Source organism: Pan paniscus, chromosome 7 (assembly GCF_029289425.2).
Source record: "Pan paniscus chromosome 7, NHGRI_mPanPan1-v2.0_pri, whole genome shotgun sequence".
Lineage (NCBI taxonomy): Eukaryota > Metazoa > Chordata > Mammalia > Primates > Hominidae > Pan > Pan paniscus.
Window position 1 is genome coordinate 81,595,185 of NC_073256.2, and position 9,008 is coordinate 81,604,192.

The 9,008-nt window shown below is 46.6% G+C and overlaps 1 pseudogene; it reads left to right on the forward strand.

Annotated features, from left to right (window-relative positions):
* The first annotated feature begins 377 nt into the window (after positions 1-377).
* LOC129398472 (transcription factor NF-E4-like) lies at positions 378-2,910 on the forward strand (annotated as a pseudogene).
* The last annotated feature ends 6,098 nt before the right edge of the window (positions 2,911-9,008 follow it).

The following is a 9,008-nucleotide window of genomic DNA, read 5'->3' on the forward strand; positions in this document are numbered from 1 at the left end:
AATAATAGTAGCAACATATCCGGCTACCATATTTTGACATTTTAGAATCCAATTATGACCATAAGAAACCCATAAGGCCTGTGTTACAAACCAAACTTTTTTTTTCTTCAAGGAAAGAATTGTTGTATTACTGATAAGAGTCGTTAAAGTGATTATGGCGAATCATCACCTTTAACCTTAAATTCCGGCAAAGCAATGAAGATTGGTATGCTGTAGACGCTGCCTTTCAAAATGGAAACTTCTAGAAATGGCACAGCAAAATTCTCAAGAGAAATTCCCTCTCTACCCGTGGAAGTTCATTCCAACTGCTGATTTGCCAGACCCAGGTTTTAGTGGCCTTCTGAAAGATTCTCCCCGGAGCCTGAAAGCTTAGGGGAATGAATAACTCCTCCCTCCTCAGGCCCAGTCCCAAGGCACAAGGCCACTTGTACCAGCAGTGTGCATCAGTAAGATAGTAGAAGCAGGAAGAGAGCTGGCCAGAAGACACATACACCTGAAGATTGAGGGGGAGGCCATCTGAGTACTATGCAGCAGTCACATCAGACTGGGACACTTCCTGTTTACAGAGGACTATAAAATCCCTGCCCCATCCTCATTTGGGGCTGATGCCATTTTAGGTCTCAGCCCATCTTCACCTAGGCACTTATTAAAACAGCGTGTTGCTTCACACCCCCTGGTGTTGTCTGTTGGTGGGCTCTCAGGGTTTGAACCAATACAAGAGTCTTTCATCTGGTGCCGAAACTCAGTAGAGGCTTTGGTCCATGTCCCCCAGGGACCTACCCCTTCACCTGGGAGAGCAGGCCATAGCAGCCAGACAAAGGAAGCTCTGCGGCCTCCAGCGGGCCTCTCTGTGCATGCACATCGGTCACTGATATCACCTACTGGTTTCTCTTGTCCAAAAATCCAACGTTGGTCCAAGAAGACTCCAGAGCGTGCCAGGCACTCGCTGATCATCTGGTCTTAGGGGGACGCCTCTAAGCCATTTGATCCCATTCCGGCAACGAAAAAGGCAGCAGTGACAATCGCTCCTTTTATTGTCTCCCTCTGGCTGTCCAGGACGGCCTCCTTTTTCCTGTTCTCTGGAGCCTACGCCCGCTATGGGAAATTCCCAGTCTTCTATTCCAAAGGACAGCCCTCTAGGCTGCCTCATAAAAACCTGCAAACCTTAGGCCTCAGGCAAGATATCCACCCTAAGCGCCTTGTCTTTTTTTGCAATTCAGTCTGGCCACAGTACAGGTCCAAATGGTTCGCAAATGGAACATTCAACTTTATAATTTTAACTGACTTAAGCAATTATTGTTGACGACTGGAAAAATGGGGAGAAATTCCTTATGTCCAGGCCTTTTTGCACTCAGATCACAACCCGACCTCTGCAATTATTGCTCACCTATTCAAATCCTTCTCCATTCTCGCCGCGCAGATCACCTTTCTCCTCCCCACACCACCTCTTTTTCCTCATTAGATCCAGTAGACTGCTGTCCACCTCTCCCAGCCCCTACCTCTCCCTCTCAACCGTCTTTTTTAATCCAAGCCTCCTCTTTATCTTCTCAGCTGTGATCTTCTCAGCCACCATCTTCCCAGCCGCCATCTTCCCAGTAAGCAGTATTAACTTCTTTTCCTACACTGTCCCCTCTTCAGGACAATTCTAGTATTGCCTGTACCCATTCTCCTCCCCCACCGCCCTCTCCTAAGGCTTGTAAACCCATCCTGCCACCTTACGCCCCTATCCTCCACTGCCTGTTAACTCAAACCCTCTTCCCCCTTCAAACCCTCAGCAGGAACCACTTCCATGTTCTTCCTTCTCTCCTGCCCATACTCGCTCAGGCGCCATCTTTGGCCCATGGCCCACCCTTACTTCAGCATCTGTGCTAGAGTGCCCCCTTCAGGAAGTAGCAGGAACTGACGGTATTGTTAGCGTTCATGTTCCCTTCTCCCTCACTGATTTCTCTCAAATTAACAAAAGACTTGGTTCATTTCCAGAAGACCCTACCTTTTATATTAGAGAGTTTCAATACCTCACCCAGTCTTACGAACAAACTTGGCATGACCTCTACGTTATCCTCTCTTCCACCCTCACCCCAGAAGACCAGGACCGTATCTGGACCCTAGCTCAGGCACATGCTGATACAATTCATCACCAAGCTCCTGTCCGGCCTACTGGTGCAGAGGTAGTCCCTAACGAGGACCCCCACTGGGATTATCAAGACGGGTCCCCTGGACACCACCATCAAGACCACATGATTGTGTGTCTCCTTGCAGGACTCAAAAAGGGTGCCCTAAAGCAGTCAACTATGAAAAACTTTCAGAAATCACCCAAGGTCCCGACGAGAACCCAGCCCTTTTTCTCTCTCATTTAACTGAAGCCATGAGAAAGTATACCAACCTAGAGCCAGCCAACCTTAAACCTTCGGTTCATCTCCCAATCCATTCCCAATATTCGGCGCAAGCTTCAGAAGCTTGACGACCGCCCTCAAACCCCACAATGAGACCTTCTTAATTTAGCCTTCAGAGTCTTCAGCAATCATGATGAAGAAAGCAAAAGGCAAAAACAGGCAGAGTTTCAAATGCTTGCCTCCGCCATCAGGGGCCCTGCAGGCTCACAGGGCTGCAGCTCCACACAGAAGCCTCCTAGACATCCACCTCCACCTGGCGCCTGTTTCAAGTGCGGCAATGAAGGCCACTGGTCCAGACAATGCCCAAACCCAGGTAAGCCCACCAGGCCATGCCCCCTCTACAGAAGACCCCACTGGAAGTCAGACTGTGGGTGGCCCCCACAAGGACCGCCCCCATCCCTTCCTGAGCCAGCCAAATCCTCCTACTCAGATCTCATCAGCCTTGCCACTGAAGACTGACGGTGCCCTGGAACGGACGCCCCAGCAACTACCATCTCTTCCTCTGAGCCAAGGGTAACCCTGATGGTGGCAGGTAGGCCAGTATGTCTTTTTAAATTAATACCCTGGCAACCTACTCTGCTTTACCTAATTTTTCAGGACCCACCCAGTCCTCCCAAGTCTCTGTTGTGGGAGTTGATGGACAAGTCTCCAAACTCCGAGCCCGTCCTCCACTTTTCTGCTCCCTGCACACCTTTCCTTCACTCACTCTTTCTTAGTCCTGCCCTCCTGCCCAACTTTGCTCCTAGACAGAGACGTTCTTTCAAAACTCCACACTGTTCTCTACTTCCACGTTCCCCATAGTACCCAACGCATCAACCCAGACCTCTCCAGGGCTTCCAACTTTCTTCTATTCCTCCAACCTCCCATCTTAAAACATGGAACCTTTCCTTATCCCCCATCCATAGTTAACCCTGCTGTTTGCAATACTTCCACACCCTCAGTCACAAAACACCACACCTCCGTCCGCATTACCCTTAAAGAGCCCACCCAGTTCCTATCACAGAAGCAGTATCCCATCCCCCAAGCAACTCTCATAGGCCTAAATCCTATCATTTCTCGCCTCCTCACCAGTCACCTACTCTACCTGACAGACTCCCCTTTGAACACACCAATTCTATCTGTCAAAAAGCCAGATGGAACTTATCACTTAGTCCAGGACCTCAGGCTCATTAACCAAGCTGTACTCCCAGTACGTCCAGTAGTTCCTAACCCATATATTTTACTTTCCGCAATTCCCTCCAATACCACCCATTTTTCTGTTCTAAACTTAAAGGATGCTTTTTTTCATAATTCCTTTACACCCTGATTCCCAAAACCTCTTTGCCTTTACATGGGAAAACATTGACACCCACCTTTCATGTCACCTTACCTGGTTCATACTACCTCAAGGTTTTAGAGACAGCCCCCATCTTTTCAGACAGGCCCTTGCTCATGACCTCTGTACCTTATCCCTGAAACCTTCCACTCTCCTTCAATATGTTGATGATCTGCTCCTGTGTAGCCCCTTTCAAAGAGACTGCAATGCCCTTACTATCTCTCTTTTAAACTTCTTGGCAGAACGGGGGTATTGGGTCTCCCCTAAGAAAGGCACAAATATGCACCCCCTCAGTCACCTATCTAGGCCTAGCTCTTACCCCACAAACCTGAGGGCCACAACTGACCACATATCTCTCCTCCAATCCCTCCCATCTCTGCAAGACTAAGCAAGAAATTCTCTCCTTTCTAGGACTGGTGGGATATTTTAGGCTCTGGGTCCCCTCCTTCACTCTACTTGCGAAACTATCATACCAAGCCACCAAAGGCCCTCTCCATGAGCCTTCAAACCCTGCACAGCCTATTACCCAACTTTTCCATCTACTCCAGAAGGCTGTCACCTCAGCCCCCGTCCTCACTCTCCTAGACCTCACCAAACCTTTCTCCCCTTATACCAACGAATGGCGTGGAGTTGCACTAGGTGTTCTAACACAGTCTAAGGGACCCACCCTCCAGGTTATGGCCTACCTCTCCAAACAGCTTGAAGCCACAGTTCTCGGATGGCCTGCCTGCCTCTGAGCATTGGTGGCTGCTGCTGTCCTCACCCTTGAAAGCCTAAAACCATCTCTCCATGCCAACCTAACAGTTTATTCAACCCATAACATCAAGGACATGCTAGCTCACCGCAGTGTACTAAGTCTCATCTCTGCCCCACAGCTCCTCCAACTGTATGCTCTACTCACAGAAACTCCCCATATCACCATGCTAACCAGTTCCCATCTAAACCCGGCCATGCTCTTACCTGAAGCTACAACCACCCAAGACCCTATACACTTCTGTGTGAACACTGTTCAAACCTTTCTTATCATTTTCTAAACCTAACAGATTAACCCCTTCCAGATGCCTCCTTTACTTGGTTTGTAGATGGCAGCTCCTTCCTACATCAAGGATGCTGGCATGCTGGCTGTACTATAGTGTCACCCCCATGCACACTATTGAAGCCAATCTGCTCCTCCTAGGCACCACCTCCCAAAAAGCTGAACTCATCACCCTCACTTGAGCTCTCACTCTAGCAGCCGGACAACAGATCAACATATATTCAAATTCTCATTATGCTTTCCACATAGTGCTCTCACACTCATCCATCTGGAAAGAATGAGGTTCCCCAACTGCAAAAACACTCCTGTCATAAATGGCTCTCTCATCAGCAAACTCCTTCAAGCTACCAGGCTCCCACAGAAAGTTGCCATCATTCATTGCAGGGGCCACCAAACCCCAGACAATCCTATATCAGCTGGAAATGCGCTAGCAGATCAGGTAGCCAAACAAGTAGCCCTACAACCTGTGCAAGGCCAGTTTCTGTCCCTGTCCTTGTTCTCGCCTCTTTACTCCTCAGAAGAAAAGGAGGACTTCTGAGCCCCAAACCTTCAAAAGCAAAGACCATGGTATGTCAAGGAAGGGCACTTTGTTCTTCCTCACTCTCAAACAATCCCTATTCTCCAAAGTCTCCACAACTCTTTTCATGTTGGTTACAAACCTCTCTTACAACTTCTCCACCCTATTGTCACTTGTCCTCACCTTTCCAGCCGTGTTCGAGAAATCACCCAGTCCTGCTCTATCTGCCATTCAGTGTCACCCCAGGTCTCCCTCTGGCCACGGCCTTTTCCTACCCACCAAGCCCAGGGCCAGGTACCTGGGCAAGATTGGCAAGTAGACTTCACTCACATCCTGCCCAATAAATGGCTCCGCTATCTTCTAGTCTTTGTCTGTACTTTCTCTGGGTGGTAGAAGTGTTCCCAACAACTTCAGAAGGTGCAAATGTCGTCACACAAACTCTCACCATGCATATACTTCCCCGCTTTGGACTCCAAACATCCATCCAGTCTGATAACGGGCCTGCCTTCATCAGTCAAATTACTCAAGGTGTCTCTACATCATTAGGTATAAAATGGGTTCTCCACACACCCTACAGGCCTCAATCTTCAGGCAAAGTTGAAAAAATTAACTCTGTCCTTAAAGCCCAACTCACCAAGCTGGCTCTAGAAACTTGCCAGTCATGGACAAAAAAAATCTTTTCGCCCTCATGAGACTCCATGCAACACCAAAGTCACCCTCTTTTTATAGTCCCTTTGAAATAATGTATGGCCGAACTTTTATCTTGGAGCCTCCACCCTTACCAGACTCTGAGCCACTAGAGAATTACCTCCCCTTCTTAATCCAGACACGGTCTTTCATTCGTGAAGCAGCAAATGAGGCCATGCCCCTCCCTGTCAACACCTCCTTGTCCTCTCAACATAACTGTCTTGCAGGCACAGAAGTGTTTATCTGCAAATTCGACCCTCACAAAAACCTACAACTGAAGTGGACAGGCACCTATGCTGTGATACTCAGTATGCCAACTGTAGCGAGAGTCCAAGGACTCCCCCACTGGATCCATTGCACCAGGGTCAAGCTCACCCCCAAGGCTACTCCTTCCTCCAAAACATTAACAGCGGACAACACCCTCAGAGTCCCTGTATATAATAACCTAAAAAAAAAACAAAAAAAAACAATACTTAAAGGTAGGAGGAAGCCAAAGATGGCAACAGGATGAATGGCCTCCACAATGGATCATCAAACATTATGGTCCTGCCACTTGGGCTGAGGATGGTTCGTGGGGTTATCGCACTCCCATATACATGCTAAATAGAATAATTAGACTACAGATGGTTCTAGAGATAATCACTAACCAAACCACCTCAGCCCTGGAAATGCTTATGCAACAACAAAACCAAATGCATGCAGCAATTTATCAAAACAGGCTAGCACTAGACTACTTATTAGCAGAAGAGGGTGAGGTCTGTGGCAAGTTTAATATCTCCAATTGTTGTCTTAACATAGATGATAACGGAAAAGCGGTTCTAGAAATCACTTCAAACATCAGAAAAGTAGCCCATGTACCAGTCCAAACCTGGAAGGGATGGGACCCGACAAACCTTCTAGGAGGATGCTTCTCTAATTTAAGAGGACTTAAAACGCTAGTAGGGATAGTAATCTTCATCACTGGGTTCCTCCTATTTCTCCCCTGTGTTATCCCACTGATAATAAAAGCCATTAAACTCTTGTGGAAACTATAGTTAGCAGCCAAACAATCCAGACGATGCTCCTGCTACAGCGATGTGATGGATACCAACCCATCTCTCAAGAATACCCCAAAATTAAGTTTTTCTTTTTCCAAGATACCCACGCCACCCCTATGTCATGCGTGAAGTAGTTATGGAGAAAGTTGTCCCTTTTCGTTTTTCTATAACCAAATAGGAATGAAAGATTCTCCCCAGGGCCTGAAAGCTTAAGGGAATGAATAACTCCTCCCTCCTCAGGCCCAGTCCCAAGGCACAAGGCCACTTGCATCAGCAGCATGCATCAGCAAGATAGCAGAAGCAGGAAGAGAGCTGGCCAGAAGATACATACCCCCTGAAGATCGAGAGGGAGGCTGTCTGGGTACTACGTAGAAGTCATGTCAGACTGGGATGCTTCCTGTTTACAGAGGACTATAAAACCCCTGCCCCATCCTCATTTGGGGCTGACGCCATTTTAGGCCTCAGGCCATCTGCACCTAGGTGCTTATTAAAACAGCATGTTGCTCCATACCGCCTGGTGTTGTCTGTTGGTGCGCTCTCAGAGTTTGAACTGATACAAGAGCCTTGCACGTTCAACATAAAGTTTCCCTCAAAGAGGATTTTGTTTTGGTTTAGTTTTGGTAGGAAAAAAGAAAGTTATGTTTCTGTTCTCTGCTTCTAAAATGCATTTTGTTTTTGATTTTATGAGATTTACTTTTCCGATTTCATTGACATTTTGTTCAGTTAAGATATTTCTGGCTGTTATTTCATTAAAAAAAATTACTCGTTAGAAGTAGTATTTTAAATAACTTGGGCTTCTTCCTTTTTTTGTTTGTTTGAGGCAAGGTCTCACTCTGTCACCCAGGCTGAAACTCAGTGGTATGATCATGGCTCACTGCAGCCTTGACTTTTTGTGCTCAAGTGATCCTCCAGCCTTAACCTCCCATGTAGCTGGGATCAGGTGTGTGCCACCATGCCTGGTTATTAATTTTTTTTTTTAATTCTTTGGAGAGACAGGGTTTTACCATGTTGTCCAGGCTGGTCTCGAACTCCTGGGCTCAAGTGATCCTCCTGCCTTGGTTTCCCAAAGTGCTAGGTTTACAGATGTGAGCCACTGTGCCTGGCCTTGCTTTTGAAATGATGTTCAATGCCATAAAATTATTTTTTTAGTAGAAAATTAAAAGCTATTGAAATTGTCCCTTTTATTAACAAACCTTATAGAAGTAGTTATCCCAAGGAAAAGCAAATTTTTACTCATCAAAGGTTAGGATACTTCATGTTACAGTAAGATAATTCTGGAAAAGATAATCTGTTGACGATAATGTGCATAGACATTGCATTTTTGTTTTTGTTTCTAAAATAAGCCACAAATGACTTATTTTCAAGGACTTTCCTAAGGGGTTTTTAAATCAAGTTTAGCCTAAAGCTGTCTCCTGACATATTTTAACTTTGCCCTAAAGGTTTCTCTGTACATTGCGAACTATAACCTAAATGGATTTGTATACAGACTGTAGTCTACTATTGGGCCAATCACCAAGGTTGGACATTCAAAGGTGACCAACTGTTCAAACTGTGTTCAAATAAGGCAAGCGCTAAGCGGTAGCTAATCTGGCTGCTTCTGTCCCTCACTTTCGTTTTCTGTACATCACTTTCTTTTTTCTGTCCATAAATCTTCTCCCGTGTGGCTGCACTGGAGTCTCTACACTGGCATCCCCATTCTGGCTTGGGAGACTGCCCGCTTACAAATTGTTTTTTGCTCAATTAAACTCTTTTAAATTTAATTCGGCTAAAGTTTTTAACAGATGGCATCAGAAGTGGGATCTGAAATAGAGCTTCAAATGATCCCCTGAAGCACTGAGTGACCAAGCAAGGTACCCGCCGGGCCCATTTTGTGCATTGCTCTCTCGGGACAGCTGGGGATCATGGTAAGTCTTCTCTCGGATTCTGAATCTCCATGGATTTCTGTTTTAAGCTCTCCCAGTTTCTCTGAGCAAATTTCTGATCCAAGTGGGGTTTGAAAGTCCCAGAAACTGGACTGAGGCCA